General features: G+C 43.3%; 1 long non-coding RNA gene across 1 annotated transcript in view; it reads left to right on the top strand.

Moving 5' to 3' along the window:
* Window positions 1–19,645: 19,645 nt before the first annotated feature.
* Window positions 19,646–25,030, top strand: part of LOC140498092 (uncharacterized) — a 31,664-nt gene continuing 26,279 nt past the window's right edge. Inside the window, exon 1 of the long non-coding RNA XR_011965002.1 lies at window positions 19,646–19,760. This is a non-coding gene — a long non-coding RNA (uncharacterized lncRNA). The remainder of the gene's footprint in view (window positions 19,761–25,030) is intronic.

Here is a 25,030-nt window from a genome sequence, read left to right as displayed (position 1 = left end):
GATTGCCTGAAACATGTGAGGCTAGGAGGTCCTGTGTTCAAATGACATCAACTTCAGAATCTTCTTTTGAAGCTTGGGAAATTTTATGAAAACATGTGTAAAGATGAGGGTTCATCCCCACTGCTAGTAATCACAGAAAAGATCTTTTGATTAAATCCATCAATTAAAATTAAACTAGGTACAAATACATCTTTAATAAATTTAGAAGTTTCATAGTAGCTCAGGCCATTGGATGAAAACAGATGATGCCACACAGTAAACATCTTTTTATGCTTGAATGAATCAGTTATTCCCTACTGAAGGAAGAAAGGTAATAAATATCAAGTACCCACTCTGTGCCATTTGCTGTGTTTACCATTGGGGATACACAAAAAGGTTAAAAAAACATGGATCCAGCTCTCAAGAAGATCACAAGTCCAGTAGAGGAGAGAACATGAAAGCGACTATGTATGAATTTTATACACGTACATATATGTATATATCTATATAAGGGATTAATAGATGATTTTAGAGGGAAGGTACCAGCACTTCAGTGCTTAAGGGGGCTCAGGAATGGCTTCTTGTAGAAGGTGGAATTTCAACTGGTACTTGAAGGAAGCCAGAAGGCAGCTACAAGGAGAGAGAGAATTCCAAGCATGGGAACAATCAGAGAAAATGCCTGGAGCCAAGAGATGGAGTATCTTATTCACGGAACAGCGAGGAGGCCAGTGTCATTGGATGGGTATGTGTTGGGGAGGAAGGTGTGAGAAGACTGGAAATGTAAGAGAGGGCCAGGGTATGAAGGGCTTTGAATGCCAAGCAGCACCTTTTATATTTTCTCCTAGAGGCAATAGGGAGCTGCTGGAGTTCATTGAGTAGGGGAGTGATGTGATCAGGCTTGCCATAATACAAGTTTACTATAAGTGTAGATCCACTCTTCTAAAGGACATTGTGTGTTCATAGGGAGAGTGTCCCTGGTAGGGAGATTGTTTTCCTAACAGCTGTCCTTACTATTTTATACCTGCTTAGTAAATACTCTTTCTAAAAGCTAATTAAGATTGGCTAATAATCAGTAGGAAGTACACCAATGGGGGCTCATAAGAAATAGAAAACACTGTCACTTTAGATTTACCTTTTGAACACTGAGAAGAGTACGCAGTTTTGGGAACTGACTTTTGGGAACCTGACTTCCTAATGTGAGTAAAAGTTGGGGAAGTCACCCTGGAGGAGGTGGTACAGTGCTCAGCAATCAGTAGGCATTAATAAATGCTAGTTAACTGACCAGTACAAAGGTTTGTCCAGTATATAATTTCACTTGATGGTGAAATTTCAATCTTAAAAAGAAACCTAGAGATAATGAAAAACACATTAAATTTGTAATCAGTAAACCTGGGTTTGAATCCCATCTTTTCTATGTACTCCCTGTGTGACCTTGAGTAAGTAATCTATCCTCTCTGGGCTTCCTTCTTTGTTGAATAAGGAGGTTGGGGAAGATGATCGCTAAGGTCCCTTCTTTCTCTAAACCTATGATTTTTATGAATTATTCCTCACAAGAGGAAACTGGATCAAATGGTGGCCTTCTGAAGTACAGGATGGGGAGAGAGACAGTTTGGAACTTAAAATTTAACAAAAAGATCAATAAAATTGAATTTTAAAAAAGGTAACTAGAAAGGTTGAAAGGGACCAGGTTGTTATATCCTTGTCCTGGATTTGGAGTCAGAGAATATAGGTCTGAAGCGTAGCTCAGCTCCTTACTCCTCATGTGATCTTGGCTAAGTCACTTTATCTCAGTCTCAGTTTTCTCCTCTTTGTTAAAAAAAGGGAGGGAGGGGGATTATACAAGATGATCACCATTACTTTTCAGTTCTACATGGGACAGTGGGGATGACCTGTGTCTGTATAACATTCGATTCCTTCTCCTCATCCAGCTCCCAGCAATATGCAGGGGGATTGGGCTTCTGTCCAGAGGAAAGTAACACACACCAGGGTAGACTAAACAATCCCATTCTGTTCTATTGAGGTAGGAGGGGAGCAGTAAAGGAAGAGAGGCCCTGTTGTTACTGGGTTAAATGCCTTTGGCCGGCCTCCCAGATAGGAAGGAAGTGCTGTAATGACTTTTCAGTCACATAACCCTGTGAGGAGTGGGAGCGGTGTGGGAAGGCAAGTCGCCAGCAATCTCTCTGCTGGCTTTGGGCCTTACCTCAGGGGGCCAGTCATTCCTGTTGGTGGGGTCTTTGGTCTGTGCCCAAGGCTCAGGCCCACCCAAGCTTGGATTTGGTGAATTGGAGATTTGTTTCAAAGACCTTCCAGAGATGCAAACTCCCACCTCCATGACTCACCTGAGAATTTTGTTTCTTGCTATGGCGAATAAATGAGTAAATGAATGAATAATGCATGGATGGATAGATGGATGGATGGATGAATGGATGAATGACTTAAAAAATTATTGTGTCCCGACTCCTACTAGCTACATTACTTTGGGATTTCTTTGAACCTCTCCATCACACCTTCCTTCCTCAGAAAACTCATCATGGGGAAATCTCATTCTCCTGAAAGATTGAATCTATCTGGAGCTCACATCTCATCAGTACCCTCTGCCTCTCTGACAAAAAAGCAGAGCCATGAGCTCTAGGACTCTATTTAAGATGGAGCTCAGCACACTCCTCCCCACTTCCTAGCAGCTACACTGAGTTCAGACCTCTTCAGAATTCTCCACTATGCCTCAGCGGGGTACCTCCCCCTCCTCCCCACCCCCAACCATTTTTCAGTTTCTCTTTGTCTGTTACCTTTCCTCAATAAATTAAATTCCTTGAGGTCTGAGCTGTCTTTATTTAAATTTGTAGCACAGTGCTTGGCACATAGTAGATACTTAATAAAGGTTTATTGACTGACTGCCTGCTTACTATCAGGCAGGCATGGGTATAAGTCTAGGGATGCAAATGTAAAACTAAAACAGCCCCCAGACTTCAAAAAGTTTACATCCTAATAGAGAAGAGGCTGTCAAGGGGGCAGTAGTGACCAAGGAAGGGCAGTTTAGTTTGGAAAGTTGTAGAGACATCATAGGATTTTAGGCTCATGACTATAGGGATCTCAGAGGCTATGTAGTCCAACACCCTCATTTTATTTTATTTCATTCTTACTTTAATTTAATATCTTCCCAATGACATGTAAAAACAATTATAGCATTCTTTTGCCAAATTTTGAGTTCCAAATTCTCTCCCTTTTTCCTCTCTCCCCCCCATCGAGAAGGCAAGCAATTTGACATAATTTATACATGTGTAGTCATGCAAAACACATTTCCATGTAAGTCATGCTATGAAAGAAAACACAGACCAAAAACCCCCAAGAAAAGCGAAGAAAGTAAAGAAAAAGTATTTTTGATCTGCACTAAGGTTCCACCAGTTCTTTTTCTGGAGATAGACTTAACTTTCATTGTTGAGTCCTTCAGAATTGTCTTGGATCACTGTACTGCTGAGAATAGTTAAGTTATTGATGGTAGATCATCATATGATATTTCTGTCACTGTGAACAACGTTCTCCTGGTTCTGCTCATTTCAGTTTACAGCAGTTCATCTAAGTCTTTCCCAGTTTTTCTGAGAGCGTCCTGCTCATTATTTTCTAAAGCACAATAATATTCCATCACAATCAAACACAGCAACTCGACACCCTCATTTTACAGATGAATAAACGGAGGCCCAGCAAAGTTGAATGACTTGCCCAAAACTCACAGTAACACGAGTTGATTTAGAAGCAATGAATGGGAGTATAGACTGGTATTGTGCCCAGAGTTATAGAGGATCAAGCAAATTTGCACTCACTCCTTAAACTCACCAGTTCAACCCCATGGTAGGAGTTCAAAATCTGACTTGAGGAGGAATATCCCCACCTACTGGGCATGGTTTCTAGAGATTCCACCTGGGCGGTGGTGAATGAATTGGGTGTGCCCAGCTTGGAAAACTCATGGGAAACATGATAGCATCTTCCAGCTGTCATGAGAAGGAAAGATTAGACTTGTTCCATTTGGCCCTGGAGGGCAGACCTAGAAACAATGGAAAAAAACTTAAGAGAAACAAATTTAGATTTGAGGTCAGCAAAGCTTCCCAACGATGAGAACTGTCCTACAGTGGAATAGGTTAGAGAGGTGGTGGGCTTCTCCTCCTTGGAGGTCTTCAAGCCAGAGACTGGTTATCTATTTGTCAAGTATGTGACAATAGTAATTCCTTTCTTAAAAGAGATTGGATTAACTGGAGGCTGAGGTCTCTTCCAACTCTCAAATTCTGAGATTGTTTCCCCCCCCCCCCCCATCCGGGGTATTATTCCAGGTGGAGAGGAGTATCAGCAAGGCAGATGCCAAGATGGCCTGGGTCAACAGCTGCATGGGATCCAAAGCATGGTCTAGGCTGTCTAAATAGAGCAGAGGAGGTGAGTTTTCATTCACCAATTCAGGGAACACATGGATGGGGGGGAGGGATTCACCAAGTCCTCAGAACTCATCCAACCCCCCCTCCCACACACACACACACACACACACACACACACTCAGCTGTCAGTCATGATGAATACATGAGTGAAGAGAAGAGAGGAAAAAAACCAAACTTAGTTGCAAGAAAAGTCCAAATAAGCCTTGAGAAGTTGTCTACAGGTCAGAGATTGTTGTCATGGGTATAGGAGAATAAAGTTTGAGAATAAAGTTTTGTTCTCAAAGATCCATCCAGTTCAGAGGTCTGGGAAAAATGAATGTAAAGTTAACTTGCCTGGAAGGAGAGATCTTTGGGTTTGGATGGAGTGACCTACTCATGGGAAAGATCTGGACAAAACTTCCAAATAATTGGAGTTCTCCTGGGACACAATGGGCAGCCTTGGGAGGGATCAAATTCCCCCTCATTATAGATTTTCAAAAAAAGTTTCTATGACTCCATTTTGGTTAATTGATAAGTTAGGGGTTCTTAGCCCCCTTTTGTGTCCTGGATCCCTTGGGCATTCTGCTGAACCCTTTTTTAGAATAAAGGTTTTAAATGCATAAAATCCATAGAATTTCAAAGGAAACCAATTATTTTGAAAGGTACTTGTTAAAATATTTTTTTTTCTAAAACTTAGGTTCATGGATCCCAGTTTAAGAGCCCATCTATACAGGGATCATATGATTTCAACAGATTAGCCCTGGGACAATCCTTAGAGACCATTTAGTCCAACATATAATTTTCTAGATGAGGAAACCAAGGTGTAGAAAGGTGTGCTGATTTGCTCACCTTCTCACACAGACTGTGAGTGGTGGAACCTCTATTTTTGATTTTAAATCTATTTTTCTTTCCAGTGGAACCACCTGAAGACTGCTTGTTCAGGGAGAAGTTGGACCAGAGGTTTCTTCCAAATCCGAATCTGTAATTGAGTCTCCATCTCTAACATCCTTAAGAATGATATAGATGAATATGGAAATGTTTTACATGACTGCACATGTATAATCTATATTAGGTTGTTTTCTATCTCAAGGAGGGAAACAGAATTTGGAACTCAAAACTTTAAAAAAATATTAAAACTTGTTTTTAGCATGTAATTGGGGCAAAATAAAATATTATTTAAAAAAGAAGAGTATAGATGCTTACTTTTCTGGCTGTAGAGGCATCCTGTTTTCAGCAAACTGACATATATGAAAATCTTACATAATGTAGAATGGAGTGTGAATACAGTATCCCCTTCCAAATAATTTAGCTCATTCACCTAGAACTGGAAGGCTTATCTATTCCGACCTCCTGTCAAGATATTAGGAGACACCTTGTTTTCCAAAGCTAAGGCCCAGCAAGCAAGCTTCTTCCCTGAGACTGGCATAACAACAATCCTTTGCACTCACCCTCTGGATGATCTCAGTCAAAGAAAAATCACAGAATAGTATGTATTGGTTTGACTAGCACCAGTTGTTCTCTGAGCTTGGACAGTCACCAGACAAACGTGGACAAGTTCTGGTCATGAAGCCTTGCAATGAATCAGACTTGTCATATTGTGACTGTTATTCCTTATTGTCAGGGCTACAGCTCACTATGTAGCCACTAGTATAAGTATTGAAATCTGGTGAGTCCCCCCACTAGGGCTAGGACCCTGGCACCTATGTCTCGATTCCCTCCTTGCTTGCAAGCTGTTTCCCTCTCTTTGAAATTAAACTTGTGTTTGATTCCTGACTCTCCTGTCTCTAGTCTTCTCTGTTTGGCTTTGTCCCTCCACAGGTTAGAGGTCAGTTGTGTGCAGCTGACATCATCCAGTTGTAAAATGAATTCTTCTGCCTTTTAGAATTATCAGACAGATAATTTAAAAATGGGGAAATAATTTTACTTTTTTGTTTTTTTACCATTGTCAATACAATTTATGTGTAAGATTCAATGAACCCTTAATGAATAATCCTTAATTCAGATACTTATTAACTGTGTGACTTTGGGCAAGCTATTTAACTTCTGTTGACCTCAGTTTCCTCATCTGTAAAGTGGAGATAATAACACCTATTCCCCAGAGTTATTGTGAAGATCAAATGAGATATATTTTTTTAAAAAGTGCATAATAGAAGGCCTGGCACATAGTAGGTAGTATATAAATGCTTATTCTCCTCCTTCCTATTTTGTCCAAGGTAACAAAGAAGTAAGAAGTGGGGGATTTGAACTCAGGTCCTCTCACTCCCAATCCAGTTTTCTTTCCATGTCACCAAAACAATCATGACTTCCGTAAGTCTTCTCTTCTCTATCCCCAGTTCCTTCGATGATTCTCCTGTGGTCTAGTTTCTAAGGATTTATTTACAAAAGGATTTGCCACAGGGATTCATTGGAGGGCAATATCCTTGGGGCATTTGAAACAGACTTTGATTGATGTAATTCAATTTATATTCAACTTAGAATTCTGAGCTGGTGTTGGAAGGGGCCTCAGACGCTTTCTAACTAACCCCTTTCATTTTGCAGAAAGGTGATAAGATTGGCAAATTCTGCTAACCCTCCATAACTATCTAGCCAGCTCCAAACACATCATGCATCTCATGCAGTCATTCACCAGGAATCTCTTGCCATCTATCTTTGCTATCTCTCCACAAGCCCTACCCCAGTGTGCCTCCACAAACTGGCTGCCCTATACCTCCTCTCACCATCCCCAGGGTTCTCTAAACTCCTTCTTGGGCATCAATCCCCTATATGTTTCTTTACTTTATACTATGTAAGTTTCTCGAAGGCAGGTACTGCCTTATTTTTTGTATCGTATTCTGGTCCTAGTACAGTGCCTGGAACATAGAGTCTTAGTGAATATCTTTTTTTACTCATCCATCTATTTATTTACACGGGGAAACTGAAGCCCAGAGATGGGAAATTACTTGCTCAAGATCATACAAAGAGTAAGCAGTACAGTTGGGAGTTGACCCCTAGGTTTTTAAGAATGTACCTGTTTCTGGACTGTAAGGGATTGGGGAGGAGGGTGATGTTACATTTAGGTTAAGTCTGAAAGGGAAAAAATAAAAGGTCTGTTTTCTCCGTCTCTTTGTCTCTCCCTTTCCCAAACTGCATATAGATTTCATAACTTCATACCCAGAGTCACAAGTAATAGGTTCAAATCCTAAACCTGGTACTTCTTACTTATATAACCTTGAAAAAATCCCTTCTTCTTCACTGGGCCTCAGTTTCCTGATTGGGAACAGTGGCAAGAAATCCTACTGGCTTGACCTTGGCTCCTTTGGGGTGAGTTGAGGTACCTCAGAACCCTTATGACTGTCTTCCCCCTTCCTTTAGTCTTTTTCCTTCTGCCAGTGAAACCCCTTCCTCACAAGGGGTCACAAGGGGAAAGGGCAGAGGAGAGTATCTTAATGATGCTTAGATCTCATCTGATAGGGATGCCCAGCCTGGATAATTCAGCATCCTCCCATCCTGCTTTTCCTCCCTCATGAGGTTTTTTTTTGGCCTACAAACACGTCTTCCTTCCCCTTTGAGGCTGTGTTCAGCAAAGGAGCTTAATGAGTCTCCTGACTTCCCCATGAAAACTACCCAGGGAAATGTTGGGCTGATTTCCCAGGAGATTAGAGGAACCCGGTGGGAACAACTAAGGCTGAGAAAGTGGTCTTTAATGGATTTGGAGATCACTCCTGCTTGTGTGGGAAACTTCCAGCCTCTTCTGAGACAGATGAAGTGGGAAAAACATTGCTGTGGAGCCAATTCAGTTCCTGGTGTTGGAGTCAGAGGAACTGGGTTCAAGTTCTACCACTCATTACCTACCTTCCCTTGGGCAGAGAGGTTAACGTATGAAGAACTATCCTCTGGAAGAGGGATTAGACTTGTCCAGCTTTGCCCCAGAGAGGAAAAGAAGGGGTAGAGGCAAGAGTGAATATGCATTTGTATAGTATCTACTATAAGCCAGGCTAAGCACTTTGCAATTTTTTATGACATTAGAGCCTCACAATAACCTTGTGAGGTAGATGTTGTTAATATCCCTATTTTCTAGAAGAGGAAACTGAGGCAAACAGAGGTTAAATGACTTACTTGCCCAGGGTCACATGCTAGTAAGAGCCTGAAGCTGGATTTGTGCTCAGATCTTCCTGACTCCAGGCCCACTGTGCTACCCAGCTAGCAGAACTGGGAATCATGGGCAGAAATTTCAGGAACTGGAAGATTCAGGCTTGATGGAATAGTGTTCCAGCTATAAATAATGAGTAGCTAATAGACGTTTATTAAATATCCACTATATGACTCGTAAGCATAGGAGATACAAATACAAAAAAAAATGAGTCCCTGCCCTCAAGGGGCTTATAATCTAATGGGAGAAGACAGCACACAAGCAAAAAATGGAAAAGGGGGAAGTGGTTGCCAAGGGCAGGGACACGGTGGAGAAGTGAAAGAAGTACCAAATACGACAAACATATATTAAATGCCTACTGTATGCAGATCACTGTGCTTGGTACTGGGGTGGGGGGAATACAAAATTTAGATGAAACATGAAAAAAATCTCTTATTGATTACTCCCAAAGTAGCCAAACACTGTTCTGAAAGAGATAAAATCATAGTTCCTGTCCTTCAGTTTACAGTTTAGCCCAGGAATATGACAGCAACACAGATAGAGGTAAAACAGAGCAGAAGGGACCAGATCTGTGATTTCATTGGTAGAAGGAAGTCAGATATGAGGAAACTCCTATTATCAAAACAGGTTGACCCTTTCTCTGCATTTATAGCCTTCGATAATTGGCTAGGGACACTGAGAGATGAAGTGGTTTGCCCAGAGTAGCAGAGTCAGTATGTGTCAGAGGCCAGATCTGAACTCTAGGTCATTCCCGCTCTAACTTCCTTGAGGGTAGACACTGTCTTTTGCCTCTTTTTGTATCCCTAGTGCTTGGTAGAGTGGCTGGCATGTAGCAGACATTTAATAAATGTTTGATTGATTGATTTCTGACTTTGAGGTCTGTTCCCTCCACTATGGCTGTGCTGTTTCTTTAAGGCTCCAAAAACAATGGACAGCAACCAAATCAATTATGTGAGGTCTAGGGGACAGTGTTTCCCAGGGAGATCAGGGAAACTTACTGGAGATGTTTGCCTTAGATTTTGTTCTTCAAATATGGCCATAGTGAGCAACATCACCTGGCATTTCTGGGAGGAGAGATTGTCATAGGTACCTCCAGGCTAGCTCACCCCTTCGGTCAAGGATCCTAGACCCTGGCTTCCTGCCATGGAGCTATAATAAGGCAGGGACTACCTGCTTGTGGGGGTGTGAAAGGTTGGGCAAGTTCTCCACGTTCCCCTCCTGCCTCAAATCAATCCCTATGCAGCTAACAGTAAGTCCTAAGCCTCAGTGCTGTGACCTCGGGTGAGCTAATTTAGAGCCTGGTTTCCTCATCTGCAAAATGAGTGGGTTGGACCAGAAGCTCAGTAAGGAAGGTCCCTTCGAACGTTCCAGAATGTTATGACTTTGTGCTGGTGAAGTTCCATTCTGAATGGTTCTTTTCATCTAAGTGACCTTGAGGAAATGACTTCCCTTTTTTCTAGACTTCAGTTTCCTCACCTGTAAAAATTAGGGAATTGGAGCAGAGCAGTGGTTCTCAAAAGTTTTATGTCCAGGGCATCTTTACACTTAAAAATTGCTGACAGCACCCTCCCAAAGCTATTGTTTATGTGGGTTCTATTTATATTTACTATAGTAGAATTTTAAAATGTCTTAGTATTATTTTGAAAATAGTTTTGACCTCCAGGACCCCCTGAAAAGGTCTCAGGTATCCTCAGGGGTCAAAGCACCACACTTTGAGAACCTCTGGGCTTCTAGGATCTCCAAGATCCCTTTCAATACCCTCTCCCCTCCCCTTTTCCCTCTTTTTATAGTGGATTCCCCCCCACTCTGACTCGTCCATAGGCCCCTCACATCTGCTCAAGGACTGTACTCTGAAGCAGCTGCTTTAAGAGTGACTCACCCTCTGGGATGCATTGGCCAAACTCTGGCAGAAAACCGAAACCCCCCAAATCATCTCCCAGAATAAATTATCTCTGGAGAGAAATGAGCCATATTCATGGATTGTAAATCTAGGAAGGACTGTAAAGATGGAGGAACCCAGAATCTTCATGTTTGAGAAGAGGGGCTGTGCTCTCCAGGGCTAGGTTGGGGAAAAGCTGAAGGAGGTGGGATGGGGGTGGAGGGTGTCAATCTTCTGGGCTTGGAGGGGTGGGAGGGGGAGTTGTGGTCTCTAGGACCAGGACTGGGCTGTGCTCCCACAATGCCATCTAGTGGACACTGCTGTCCTTGCCAGGACCAGTGAAGGCTTTCTTTTACGTTAGTGGGGTACCAGAGGTTGTCCTAGGAAAGCAGAGGGCCTTCCTCGCAGTGCCCAAGGCCACCTGGAGGCCCACAAGACCTCAGTCCCACCAGGGCTGCTCCTGGACCTTAAGAACCTCACTTATGAATTTGTCTCATAGCAAGACAGGCTCACAAACAGCAATGACAACAAATCGTTGATACTCCCACACACTTCCCTAAGGCTACAACATCACATAAGTCATTGTAAGCATAGAATCATGTTGATACACAGTGACGGCCACCATGACACACTTACTCCAAAGGATTGGAGGGGGGGAAAGGAGGGAAAGCAGGCTGTCTATTTTGATGTAGGAAATATATTTCTCCCAGGAAGGACAAGGAGGGGGGAAAACATTTATTACTGAGCACCTACTGTGTGCAGGGCACTGTGCTAAACACTTTACACATATTATCTCATTAGATTCTCACAACAGCCCTGGGAGGTAGGTGCAGTTTTTATTCCCATTCTACAAGTGAAGAAACTGAGGCAAACAAAGGATTAAGTGACTTGCCTAAGGTCACTCAGCTAGTAAGTGTCTGTCTGAGACCGGATTTGAACTCAGGTCTTACTGCCTTCATGTCTAGCGTTCTATATACTACTATCTCATAGACAGCTAGATAGAGATAGAAACTGAGCCTGAGATTTCATTGGCATGAGGAAATTCTACCAGTGCAGGTCAGCACCTTCTTGGCAGAGAATAGTGTCAGAGAACTGCCCAGAATCTCTGATTTTCTCAAGGTCACATATCCAGTTTTTATAAGCAGCAGGACTTGAATCCAGATCTTTTCTTTTTTTAAGCCTCTGTGACAGTACCACCTCACAAGGGTCATAAAAACATCTATTGGAGGTCATCCAACTCTTTTTTTTTTTTTATAGAGGAGAAAAGTGAGACCCAGAGAAGACTCAACTCAGAAAGCCGGAAGGATTTTCAAGGGCTTCTAATCCAGCCCCCTTATTTTACAGATAAGGAATTTGAATCTGAGAGAGGACACAGACTAACTCAAGGCATCACACAGTTAGTCAGTGGTAGAGCCAGAATTTGACCAAGGGCTCTTTAGTAAGAGGACTTAAGTTCAAATGCTGCCTCTTGTGACCTTGGACCCTTCTCCTCAGGTCTCAGTTTTCTCATCTGTAGAAAAAAAGGGTTGAACTGGAGGGCCTTGGAGGTCTCTAGCTCCAGCTCTAGCTCCATGATCCTATAATTCTGGTCCTGTGATTCCAAATCCAGCACTCTTTTCATTAGACCACACTGGCTTTCTTGGTCAAGAGATGGCAGTCAGCATATGTTAACATGGGAACCCCCATGGAAGAAGGAGTAGATTCCTGATTTCCTGGCACACTCTGCGCTCTTCCTGACTGCCTTTTAGTTCATTGGTTTTTTTCCAAGAGAAGGCACAGCAAGGTTTCCAAAACTTTTCCCTCACTCCCTTTTACCTACTACGCTGGGTAGAATTTCCTCGGATGCAGATTTGGTTTTTCTCACTTCATATCAATTAAGAAGGGACAGTTAGGTGGCAAAAGAGATAGAACACTGGGCCTAGAGTCAGGAAGACTAGTTCAAATCTTGCTTCAGACACTTACTAGCTGTGTGATCCTGGACAAGTCACTTCACTCTGTTTGCCTTAGTTTCTTCCTTTTTAAATGAGATGGAGAAGGAAATGGCAAACCATTCTAGTATTTTTGCTAGGAAAATCCAAATGGGATCACAAAAGAGTCAGAAATGATTGAACAAGAAAAACATCCTACTACTACTACTATTACTACTACTAGCACTACTACTACTACCACCACTACTACTACCGTTACTGCTACTGCTACTACTACTACCACTACTACTACTACTGCTATTGCTGCTGCTGCTGCCACTACTACTGCTACCAGTACTACTACTACTACTACTATTACTACTACTGCTGTCACTACTACTGCTACTACTACTGCTACTACTTAATCAAGCCCTGATTTGTAGAATTTGGGACTTTTGAGGTATAAATGTTCTCAAAAAATTTAACTTTTGCCTTTCTTGATCAGAGTCTACTTAACCTGGCTTCTGCATACTCCTGGAAGGCACTAAGATTAAGAAGGACTGAGAGAGTCTTGTCTTCTTACAGAAAATAGGACTTTGAGACTTGAAGGAAGCCAGAGAATCCAGGAGGTATTGATGAGGAGGGAGAACTTTCAAGTGTGGGTGACAGATAGCCAATGGGAATGGCTAGAGTCAGGAGATAGAATGCCCCATTTGAGCAACAACAAGGAAACTATGGATAAAAGTTGGTCTTCTGGGAAACTTATGCTCCAAGAAAAGAGAATATGCTTATTTCAACTCACAAAAACCAAATTTTGCTCTGGAAGCTCACAAATGACTATTGATTTGAGAATTACCAAGAAATGTTGAAATGATTGTTATTCTTTTGGTAAAATGAACTAAATTAAAGGAAACAAAACTTCTTCCAAATGACCCCACCCCCACCACCAATGGCTGCCTATAGAGCCATTGCTCACTAGGACCCATGGGAAGCAAAACAGTAGTGTGGGTTGAAAGACCAATCTCTTCTGGGTTTACCATCATCTATATGGTTAGTAAATAGTATTTAATCCTCCAAAGATTTTAACTGAAACGCAAGGGACTCTGGAAGGTGAGAAAGTCTTAAGTATGCAAAGGAATAAATACGGGAATTCCAGGCATTGAGCCCCCTTGGGAGGGGACATTAAAGGGAGCTCCTCATGGGAAAAGGCTCATAGACTGATACCACCCTTATCATTTTGGGACCACCTGGCTCATCCTGGGCTCAGAGCAGCCCCCACCGTTCTTATGTATGTAGTCTTCAAGCTTGATTCTTTCCAGAGGAATTGAGCAGCAATGGATAACTGGCAAAGAAAAGTACTATATGAGATTGCTGTATGGACAGAGGAAATCTTGAAATGAAAGGTTAAGAAGGAAAACTGGGATTTAAAGAGATCAACTGCCTGGTCCTCTCTGTGTATGTATATATATATATATATATATATATATATATATATATATATATATATATATATATATATATATATATATATATATATATATATATATATATATATATATATATGCTCAAGTAGATATAGAAGGGATCTTATGCCTGGAATGTTCATCCTGCTCACCTTTATCTCTTGGAATCTTTATCTTCACTGCTTCTCTCTCTCTCTCTCTCTCTCTCTCTCTCTCTCTCTCTCTCTCTCTCTCTCTCTCTCTTTCTCTCTGCCCCCCCTCTCCCTCTCCCTCCCTCTCCCTCTCCTGTCTATCTGTTCTCCTTCTTCTCTTCCTCCTTTCTTCTTTCCCCTCCTCTCTTTCTGTTTTTCAATTTCTCTGTTTCTCTGTCTTGCTCTGTCTCTATCCCTCTCCCCTCAAATTATCTTTTATTTATTTATCTGAGTGCATGCATCTCCTCCCCCAAGAAGATAAACTCCTCAGCGGTGGGAGACTCTAAATGTGGAATACTCGCCATATTGTAATATACTCATTGATTGTCCTGACCTGCTTCTCCCATCCCCTCTTTTTAAAATTTTTTGTTACAAAGATTCACTGGGCAAGGGAGCAGAGAAGGTTATATTCATAATAATAAGAGCTAGCATTTATATATCACTTTAGGGTTTACAAAGCAATTTCCACATATTATCCCATTTGATCCTCACCCCAGCCCTGTGAGTTAGATACTATCATTATTCATACTTTACAGAGGAAGAAAATGAGGTTGAGAAAGACTAAATAATTTGACCAGGGACACATAGCAAAAGTGCCTGAGTGTGGATTAAATTCAGCTTTTCCTGACTCCAGCTCTATCATTCTCTTCACTATGCTAAGTAGCTGCTTCAGACAATGAATGGAATTTTTTTTAATTTCAGAAATGAATATAATATAAAAATGAAAGGTATCAATAGAAATATTTTAAAAGAGTGTAAACTTCTTGAGGACAAGAACTCACCTGTTCCCAGCAATATTTGCTTTTTATTTTGTGTCTGTATCCCCAGAGACTTGCTTGCTGTCTTGCCTCTGAATTTTTCTCAGATTGATTTCAACGTGATAGAAGAGAAAGACTCCTGACTTTGGAGGTGGCGATCTGGGGCTCGAATCTAGGCTTTTTCACTTACTACCTGTGTGGTTTGGGGCAAGTAATTTCACATGACTGGACCTTTGTTTATCCTGTTGTAAAACGATGTCATTGGTAGAGATGTTGGCTATAATCCTCCATTTCTACAGAGGGCAAGAATTGAGACAAGAGAAGGGAATGGAGCTGTCCAAGGTCACACAGATACGGGGTTTGAACTGGTTCCCTTCCCTCCTGCTCCACAAATTCCTCCTGGCCTTTGAGCACAAAGGGCCCTAGCAGCAGGGCAGGGTAAGTACATATATGTGGATGAATAAATCCTTAGTAATCCAATCCAGGCTGCCGCTCAAGCCCTGCACTGTTGCTCTGGGCAACCAACTGGAGTGGGGATATTGTCTCTAACCTTAAAAACTGATTACCTGGTACTTCACCATCTCATTTTGTTTTAAAGCGGATTAGGAGGGAGTGTTAAGCTGGTTTAGGGACTCTGTTAGAGCCTCCCAGGCATTTGTACATTTCCTTGTTCACTGAGTGATTAGCTGATTTGGTAACTTCAGGAGAGTGGGAGCACTGGGGAGACTGACCCACTCCTAATTAAGTGATGTAACGTTCTGTGCCCAAGCTTGGTGAGCCAACAACATCTCTTTGAGCAGCATTACTCCCCAGGAGTTCCAGACACCTAGGGGAAGGAGACCACCTTTCCCTAGTATCCCATGCTGGAATCCTTCTGGAGGGAAGTTTCTTCCTCTTTGACCTGAAGTCAGTCTCATTTAGAGTTTAATTTGGTCCCAAAAGGAAATGGGCTGGCATGAGGAGGTAGTGGATTCCCCCTCCTTGGAGGTATTTAAGCAGAGGCTGAATGACCACTTGTCATATATGTTAACTATTCAGACCTGGATGATCATTGAGGTCCCTTCTGTGACTTGGCAAACATTTATTAAGTAGCTACTATATTCTAGACATAATGTAAAGAGAAAACCAAAAATGACTGACCCTCAGTGTCCTTACATTCCATTGGGGTGATGGTGGTGGTGATACACATGTGTAAGAAATTAAAAAGAACAACTAACATGTATACAGTGCTTTCGAAAAGCTCTACATATGTTATGAATATAGTATACTTTTTACGTATCATCCTATTTGAGCCTCACAACTACTTTGGGATTAGGTACTCGGAGCATTATCATTCCCTCATTTTACCAATGAGGAAACTTTGACTCAGAGGTAGACAGTGGTCACATGCTCAAGGTCATACCACCAATATGTGTCAAAAGCAGGACTTGGATTTTTGGTTTTATTTCAAATTAAACAAACACCAAATAACATGAGCATTTCCATGTAGCTAGTAGAATATAAAAGAAGGTTCTACTTGAAATTGTGGCTCTTATATGTACAGATTACTTCTCTTTTAAAATAGATAATAAATTCAATATATAATTTTCAAAGCTGTCCTGATTGTCTTTTGGGCCTTCCATTGGTTTTCTTATGTGTGCATTTTTAAAAATGCTTTAGTGACTCAGATCTCTGTTCATTATGAACCAGGCTACACAGGTCAGAAGATGCAAGCGCAAATCCCAATTCTGCTCTTTTACTACCTGTCTGACCTTCGGGGAGCCATTTAAATCCTCTCAGCCTCAGCTTTCTCATCTGTAAAATGAAGGGGTTGGATTCATAACCTGTGAGGTCTCTCCCAGCTCACCACTGATTAATGATTCTGCTATCAGTGAATTGGGCAACATAAGCCACTGAGCAAACACTGAAGGCCCCCATGGGCTTTTGACAGGTTTAACACAAGCAGGCAGAGCTAGGATGGTACCCCTGATGGTGCCAGCCTCTTCAGACTGCTTTCAGCCTCCAGGGAGACTGTTGCCTGTGCCCCTCTCTCTACCATCCTTTCTCCCCCCTCTCTTTTCACCCCCTCCCTCTCTCCCTCCCTCCTTCCCTCCCTCCCTCCCTCCCTCCCTCCCTCCCCCCCTCCCTCCCTCCCTCCCTCCCTCCCTCCCTTCCTTCCTTCCTTCCTTCCTTCCTTCCTTCCTTCCTTCCTTCCTTCCTTCCTTCCTTCCTTCCTTCCTTCCTTCCTTCCTTTCTCCCTCTCTCTCTCCCTCCCCCCACCTCTCTCTGTGGAACCTACCAGGAGGCAGAAACAGCATGAAGTGCTTGAAATACTCCCATTGTCTGTTCTCAGGCTGCCACATTGCCCTCAAAGCCTCTCCCAGACTGCCTCCTAGGGAGGAAGGTCATGGGGAATGAGTTTAATTAGTTCTTTCCAGACTCCAGTCCCAACCCCATCCAGACCTGGAGCTGGGGTACAGTTGAAACTGGAATGTTTTCACTTCAGACAAAAATAATCAGGTGGAGGTGGGGAAGGGTGATACCCATAATGAAGAGGAAAGACCAAGGATTTAATTATGTCAGAAAGAGACAGAATTGAAAGGAAATATGGGTAGGAGAAGGGGCCTCATGGTGTGGGACCTTGGAGAATGGCAGCTCTGCCCTCAGGGTGACATGGACCTTGAGGTGTAGAGCCAATGGCTACCAGAGGGAGTGTCACTTCTGCTTTCTCTCCCCCATGTCAATGCATTCTGTCTCTCATATATACTCCCTTTTCTTCTCTCACACTGCCAACAACACCCCAGTGTAGACCCTCATCACCTCATACTGCAAAAGCCTGTTGGGTGGTCTGTCTGCCACAAAGCTCTCCCCTCTGCAATCCGTCTTTCACTAAGCTGCCAAAGTAATCTGCCTAAAGGGCAGATCTGACCATATCATCCCCCTCCTCAATAAACTCCAGCAACTTCCTATTACCTCGAGGACCAAACGTAAAATCCTCTATTTGGCATTTGAAGCCCCTCCAATCTCTTTACTTTTTACAACCCCCCCTCCCCCCAAATACTCTGTAATGAGGTTATATTGGCCTCCTTACTTTTCTTTTTTCCATTGGTAGCAATATAGATAGAGAGAGAAAAAGAGCTTGGAGGGGATTAGGGACCCATTTCCTTTCTAACTTCCTAGCCTGGAAAAGGATAATGATTTGTCTTTCCTAAGACAAGTTGTTATTGTTCAGTCTTTTTAGTCATGGATGATTCTTCATGACCCCTTTTGGGGTTTTCTTGGCAAAGCTCCTGAAGTGGTTTGCCATTTCTTTCTCCAGCACATTTTACAGATGAAGAAATTAAGGCAAACAAGGTTAAGTAACTTGCCAGGGTCACTTAATGTCTGAGGCCAAATTTAAACTTAGGTCTTCCTTCCAGGTCTGGCACTCTATCCACTGACCCACCTAGCTGCCCCATTAGGGTTATCTACTTATTCTAAATTATCCCACCAGTGGCTGGCTGCATTTGCCTAGTGCAGCACTGGATTCTCTCTCAAGTCTAGTTCAAAGCCTCATTCCTGTCGAGTGAGTCATCATTCTTGCCTTTAGCCTCTGCCCAGAGGTGCCTCAGAAAGACTGGCAGGGAGGGGAGCAGCCTCTGTGCCCACTGATGGCCTTGGATAAGTTACCTAGACCCCTATGCCTGGAATGGCTTTGTGGTTGGCTCTATGAGGAGAAAAGAGAGGAAGAAAAGAGAAGAGGATGTTCAGGACCAGCAGGAAGGTAGTTGGGAGAAGTAGGAGGAAATCACTGCAGTATTCCTTTCCCCAGAGACTCATTGATACAATGCTCTAAACCATGCCCGGCTGCAACCTGACACCCACTCCAGACCAGTGGCTGATGAAGCCACGGAGGGTACTGGGTTTCTTCCAAAATAAACAATGGACTCTCCAGACCGGGGCCAATCTCAGCCCTACAGATGGGGGGAGGAAGCATTAAAGATGCCACATTTGTTTTTACACTGGTTCCCCCTGTAGAAACAGATGGGTCTGGGGAGCTTGAGAGAGATTGATGGGTTTATAGGCTCAGAGCTGGGTGAGATTCAGCCTATGGACCATAGAGGTACCTTCCTCATACAGCACAAATGAAAGGAAAATGCCTGGAAAACAGGGAACAGATGTTCTGGGTCCTCAGTCCTCCCCTTCCTCTCCATCCCACTATAATAATGGTAGCTGACACTTATATAGTTTTTCATGTTTCACAAAGAGATTTCCATACATTATCTTGTTCAAGGCTCCCAAAGATCCCAGGAGGGAGAGAGGTATGGAGGTATCTTTATCTTCATCTTACAGATGAGGAAATGGAGGCTCCTATGATCACATGTCTGGGAAGTGTCGGAGGCAGGTCTAAAGCCGGATATCCCTTGATTCCTTGTCCAGAACTCATCTCTCAACGATCTCCGACCATGACTCTCTCAATTCTTCTTCCCCTTACTCCATTCTCCCTTGCTCTATTCTGGTCAGGGTTCCAGGCTGGGGCCACCTGAAGCAGGAAGAGAAAGGCCTGTGGGCTGCTAACTAATCCATGGCCCCTAGATATTGGCTGCTCCATCCAGACGATCAAGGAAGCAAAATATTCGAGAAAAGATGCACTCATTGCTCTACTTCGTTTCCTGTCTATTGCTGGAACATGCATGAAGTAAACCAGCTTTTTGGTCTCTGATTTTTCTATTTCCCTGCAGGCTTTGTGCTTCCTCTTTCCAGGCAGGGGAGGGATATTACCTGCAGTTGGGATTCTGATTCAGGCCTAGCTACCCCCCGAAAGAGTCCTTCTGTCCTCTTCCCTCCTGTTGCAGTTTGCTTGGCTGACAGTTTGTCTTTTGAGGCCAAGGAGTGACCTAATTCATTTCTGTTGGGGAACCAGTTTGAGAAGTAGCCTGGTGCCTGGAGCATGCCCAAAAGTTCAAAGGAAACCTGAGCTGGTACCGCGTCATATCTGGGCCTTCTGAACCTCCAAAGCCTGATGAATTCCAGCAGTCATCAGGAGCAGTAAACAGTCCTGAGGTCTGGTGTCTGCTGAGATCAGCACTGTGTTGGTGAGACACAAGGGTAGAATTATAGGCCTGAAGAAGTAGACCCCTTTGTTTTTACAGATGAGGCAACTGATATTGAAGGACTTGTCCAGGATCAATTAGGGAGCTAAGATTTGTAGTATAAGATTCAGAACCGGACCTCAAAGTTCTATTCCAGTAGGGAAGTCAGAAAGGAGATGCCCATAAAAAGGTAAACAAAACCAGGCAGTCTGTATTAAGACCTTGCCCTCCATTATTTTTCTCTTTCCTTCCTTCCTTCCTTCCTTCCTTCCTTCCTTCCTTCCTTCCTTCCTTCCTTCCTTCCTTCCCTCCTTCCTTCCTTCCCTCCTTCCTTCCTTCCTTCCCTCCTTCCTTCCTTCCTCTCTCTCTCCACCTCTGTTTCTGTCTCTGTCTGTCTCTGTCTCTCTCTCTGTCTCTCTGTCTCTGTCTCTGTCTCTCTGTCTCTCTCTCCATCTCTGTCTCTGTCTCTCTCTCTGTCTCTGTCTCTCTCTCTGTCTCTCTGTCTCTTTCTGTCTGTCTCTCTCCATCTCTGTCTCTGTCTGTCTCTCTCTGTCTGGCTCTCTCTCTCTCTCTCTCTGTCTCTGTCTCTCTTTCTCTGTCTCTGTCTCTGTCTCTCTCTCTCCCCTCAGTTTGTGATTTCATCAGTGTAGGGAGCACCAGTGAGAAACTCCTTCTACTAATGCACTTTCTCTGCAATTTATAGTCTTAAAGCATCACTTGGGGATACCAAGAGGTTAAGTGACTTGTCCAGAGTCACCCAACTGTGATGTATCATGAAGAGTACTTGACCCCAGGTCTTCTTGAGTGAGGCTGGGTGAGGCACTTTCTCTGTCTCTGTTTCTCCACTATGGTCATCCTGGCTCAGAGAGTCAAAGAGTGGGTGAAAGTTGCTGAGAAGTAGGTTGAGGCTCGATGTTACAGAAACCTGATGCCAATGAATGTGGTCTCAAAATAGAATTGGCCACCTTAGGAGGGGCTGGGGTCTCCTTCATTAGAAGTCTTCATGTAGAAGAAATTCAATTCAATCCAACAAGAACTTATTAAATGCCCAATGATGCTATCATCAAGGTATAGAAAAACACAGTGTGTCAGTTAGTCAACAAGCATTTATTAAGCCCCTACCATATACCAGGGCAACTAGTTGGTGTGAGAGGCCTGAAGTCAGGAAGACTTGAGTTCAAATCTGGCCTCAGATACTCACAACTGGTACATGGATAAATAGATACAAAGCACGTGAAATTTTCCTGCTTATACAGACATATGCTTGACTAGACAAACCCTGAGATCCTTTCCAATAGGAAGGAAGGGAACACACATTTATTAAATGCTTATAATGTGTTATGTTAAAAGCTTTGCAAATAAGATCTCATTTGGTCCTCACCACAATCCTGAAAGATAGGTGCTATTATTATCCCCATTTCATAGTTGAGGAAATGACTTAACCAGGGTCACACAGATATCTAATAAGTGCCTGAGGCTGGATTTGAGTTTAGGTCTTCCTAATTCCAGGCCCAGAGCTCTATCTGCTGCACCACCTAGCTGCCCTAAAATGTAATAGGTGCTTAATAAATGCTTGTGAATTGACTGACTGTGTCTCTAATATTCTGTAATTTTGTGAATTTGAGGGAAGGAGGACTTTGATGAGTGCCGAAGTTAGGAGGCAGTCGTCTCAAGTGTGAGTATTGCATGAACAGATGTCCAGAAGTAAGAAAACCCATGATTGTGGATACAGGGAGATGGGATTGCACAGTTTGGCAATGAGTTTGCACAGGGAAATCTTTGGAGATGAAGCTGGAAAGGTAGTCAGAGACCAAATTGTAGAAGGTCTTGAATTTCAGGCTGAGGAGGTCTTGAATTTCAGGTCTTTGGGGAGGTAGCTGTGGTGTGGTGAAAAGAGTGTTGGATATGGGTTCAAATCTAGCACTTATTACTGCTATGACTTTGGGCACATTACTGAAACTGTTTATCTCATCTGTAAAATGGGGAGATTAGATTTAATGGTCTCTCAGAACCTTTCAAGGTATAAATGTATCAGCCTGTGACTTAGTTTCATGATGGCATCTCCCTTACTTTGAGGCAGTCTAAACCACAAAATCCTAGAGTAGGAAGGGACTTCACAGGCCAATGAGACCACCCCTTAGGGGTACTTGTGCTTCTATCCATATCAGCCCCCTCTAAGCTCACTACTGCCTGTCATTAGGTGTCCCCTAGGGAAAGAACTGATATCTCTCAAAGTCATCCTTGGGTCTTCAATTCCCTAATCCCTCCCACAACCATCAGCTGTCTTTTTGGGTCAGTTTTGTCTTGGTGACATCTCTCCACTCACATGGTCACCACACTCATCCAAGCCCTCACTATTTCTTGCGTGGACTATTTCAGTGCCTTCTTAATGGGGCTTCACTGCCTCAAGCCTCTCCTCTCTCCCATCCATCCTCCACATGGCTGTCAAAATTGATATTCCTAAAGCATCAGCATCACTGGGCTATTCATTCCTTAGCTCAAGGGCCTCCCCTGGCTCCCTATTGCCTTGAGGAGAGATGCAAATGTCTCTGTTTGACATTTAAAGTCCTTCACACTCTAACTCTATCCTAACTCTCTATTTTGATTTAGAATTCCTTTCCCCTAAGGATCCCGGCCACACTGGGCTATGTTCCTCATGCACAACATTCCATTCGAAAGGGAAGGAGAGGAATCACATAAAATATCAGAGATGGAAGGACCCTTGGAGTATAATGATGGCACTGGGGGAACCCTTAGAAAAAAGTACCCAGTGCTGGGAGGGGCCACAGGGGTGGCCCACCCTTTGTGGAAGGTGTCCCCATGCCAGGAATGCTCATCTTTAAGTCTGCCTTTTGGAAACCCTTATTCTCTTTAATGTGTAAGTCAAGTTGAACCAGCCATCTATTTACTCTTTGTTAGAACATGAGCCGTGGACCTGAATTCGAACCTGGCTTCAGACATTCACTAGCTGTGTAACACTTGGCAAGTCCCCTAGCCCTGTTTGCCTCAGTTTCCTCCTCTGTACAAAAAGCCAAAGAAGGAAATGGCAAACCACTCCAGTATCTTTGCCAAGAAAAGCCCAGAAGGGGTCACAAAGAGTCAGATATGACTAATTGACCAAAATAAAATGTCCCAATTTATTTATCGGGAGATATATTAGTTCCCTGCAGTGGCAAGAAAGTTCGTTGAAGGTTGGAATTGGTTTGGTTTTGTCTTTATTATCTCAAGGTTCTCGTGAAGTGCTTGAAATATTGTAGGCTTTTAATACATGATTTTAGCATTGAATTTTTAAGGCCTCTTCTAGTTCTGACATTCTCTGTTTTAAGGGCCTTCTCAGCTCTGATATTCCATGTTCTAAGGTCCCTCCCAGCTGTGACATCCTCTGTTCTGGGGTCCCTCCCAGTTCTGAATGCTATGCTAGGTCCCTTCAGTCTGACATGATATTCGAAGAGCCCTTCCATCTCAGACCCTCTTTGTGGCTTCTCTCTTTCCCTTCCCTTTCCCTACATTGGCCTCCTATCCCTGGTTCCTTTTCTGCTGTGTTTGGCCCCAGTGTCTGTCCTGTCCTTTCCAGTAATCCTCTGCTCCACTGAGATCTCATTCCCCTCTGATCCTATAATACATTCAACAAACATTGATTAAATATCCAGTATGTGCAATAACCCGAGCTTGTGCTCACCATTGGGGATATAAAGACAGACACAATATAATCCTTGCTTAATTTACAGTCTAATAGGGCACCAGGCAAGTCCACAAAACCTTCCAAGAGAAGCTGGCTTCTGGAGATTGGAAGGAAGGGAGGGAGGGAGGGATTTGTCCAAGGGGAAGGGGAATCTCTAGGAGAGAGGGCAGAAAAAGAATGAAGGAGGAGACATGTTCAGTCTGCCTGGAATGTAGACTTGGTGCAGGGGATTAGTAGGAGACAAGGCTGGAAAGGGAGAATGGGACCAGACTGGGGAGGGCTTTGAATGCCATGATCAATCATTTAGATTTGATTACTTAGTTCTTTTAATTTGTTCGGTCCCAGTGTCCCCTCTCCCTCATTTCCCCTCTCCGGCTCTATCCCTGCTCGAGCTCTACTGACCAGCTCATTCAGTGTGGATTTCCCCCAGCTGCTCTGGTCCCCCCACCCTTGTCCTCTCCCTGCCCCTCTTGAGCTCATATTACTTTGCTGGAGATATACTTGGCCTAAGATGCCTCTTCTGGGATCTCCATTAATAGCATGTGACTGAAACCATTTGTCTCTTTCTGGACACATTTATCGTTCAGTTCCTTATTTGCCGGGTGGAGAAAGGTCGATGTTTCTAGCCTGCCATCCAAACGTAGGGGGTGGCCACCCCCAGGGATTCTCAGCTCTTTAACCGTGCTTCACATTTATTACATGGGCAGTGCTATGGTCTTGGGAACACAGGTTCACAGCAAGGTGCATGTATGTATAGGGGGTGGGGTGGGGCTGAGAAGGATCTGGATATATGGGGTCACTTCTGACCTGGGCCAAGGATCGGGGCTAGCACAGATAAACCGCCTGAGGGCCTGCTTAATGCCTCATGGATTAGAAGGAGGAGGCTCTTTCTCAGACTGTCCCCAGTATCCAGAATTCTCTCCCTCTTAATCTCCTGGCTTCCCTGGCATCCTTCAAGGTCCAGATAAATTCCCACCTCCTACAAGAAGCCTTTCCTGATTCCTCTTAATTCTAGTGCCTTCCCTTTGTTAATTATTTTCTATTTAACTCTCTGTCCATCCATCCATCCATCTATCCATCTATCTAATCCATCCATCTCTCTCTGTCTCTCTATCCATCCATCTATCTAATCCATCCATCCATCTTTTTCTGTCTCTCTCTATGTATCTATCCATCCATCTCTCTCTGTCTCTCTATCCATCCATCCATCTATCTAGCTATGTATCTGTTTCTATTTCTGTCTCTATCCATCTCTCTCTCTCTCTCTCTCTCTCTCTCTCTCTCTCTCTCTCTCTCTCTCTCTCTCTCTCTCTCTCTCTCTCCCCCCTTCCCGGTCCATCTTATATAAGCTGTTTATATGTAGCTTATTTTATATATTGGTTTGCAGGATGTCTCCCCCAGAGACAAAGTACTTAGCCCAGTACTAGTACTGTGTACTAGTACACAGTACATAGTAGGTACTTAATAAATAGTCTATTGAATGACTGCTCCTCCTCACAGCGGGACCAGATTCCTTCAACATGGTCCTCTGGAACCCCCTAAAGTTCTGGACCTGGGGTTGGGATTTTGGATAGGTCTGAGGCTGAGGCTG

This window comes from Notamacropus eugenii, chromosome 4 (genome assembly GCF_028372415.1).
Source record: "Notamacropus eugenii isolate mMacEug1 chromosome 4, mMacEug1.pri_v2, whole genome shotgun sequence".
Taxonomy (NCBI): Eukaryota; Metazoa; Chordata; class Mammalia; order Diprotodontia; family Macropodidae; genus Notamacropus; species Notamacropus eugenii.
This window is presented reverse-complemented; position numbering and strand designations above follow the sequence as displayed.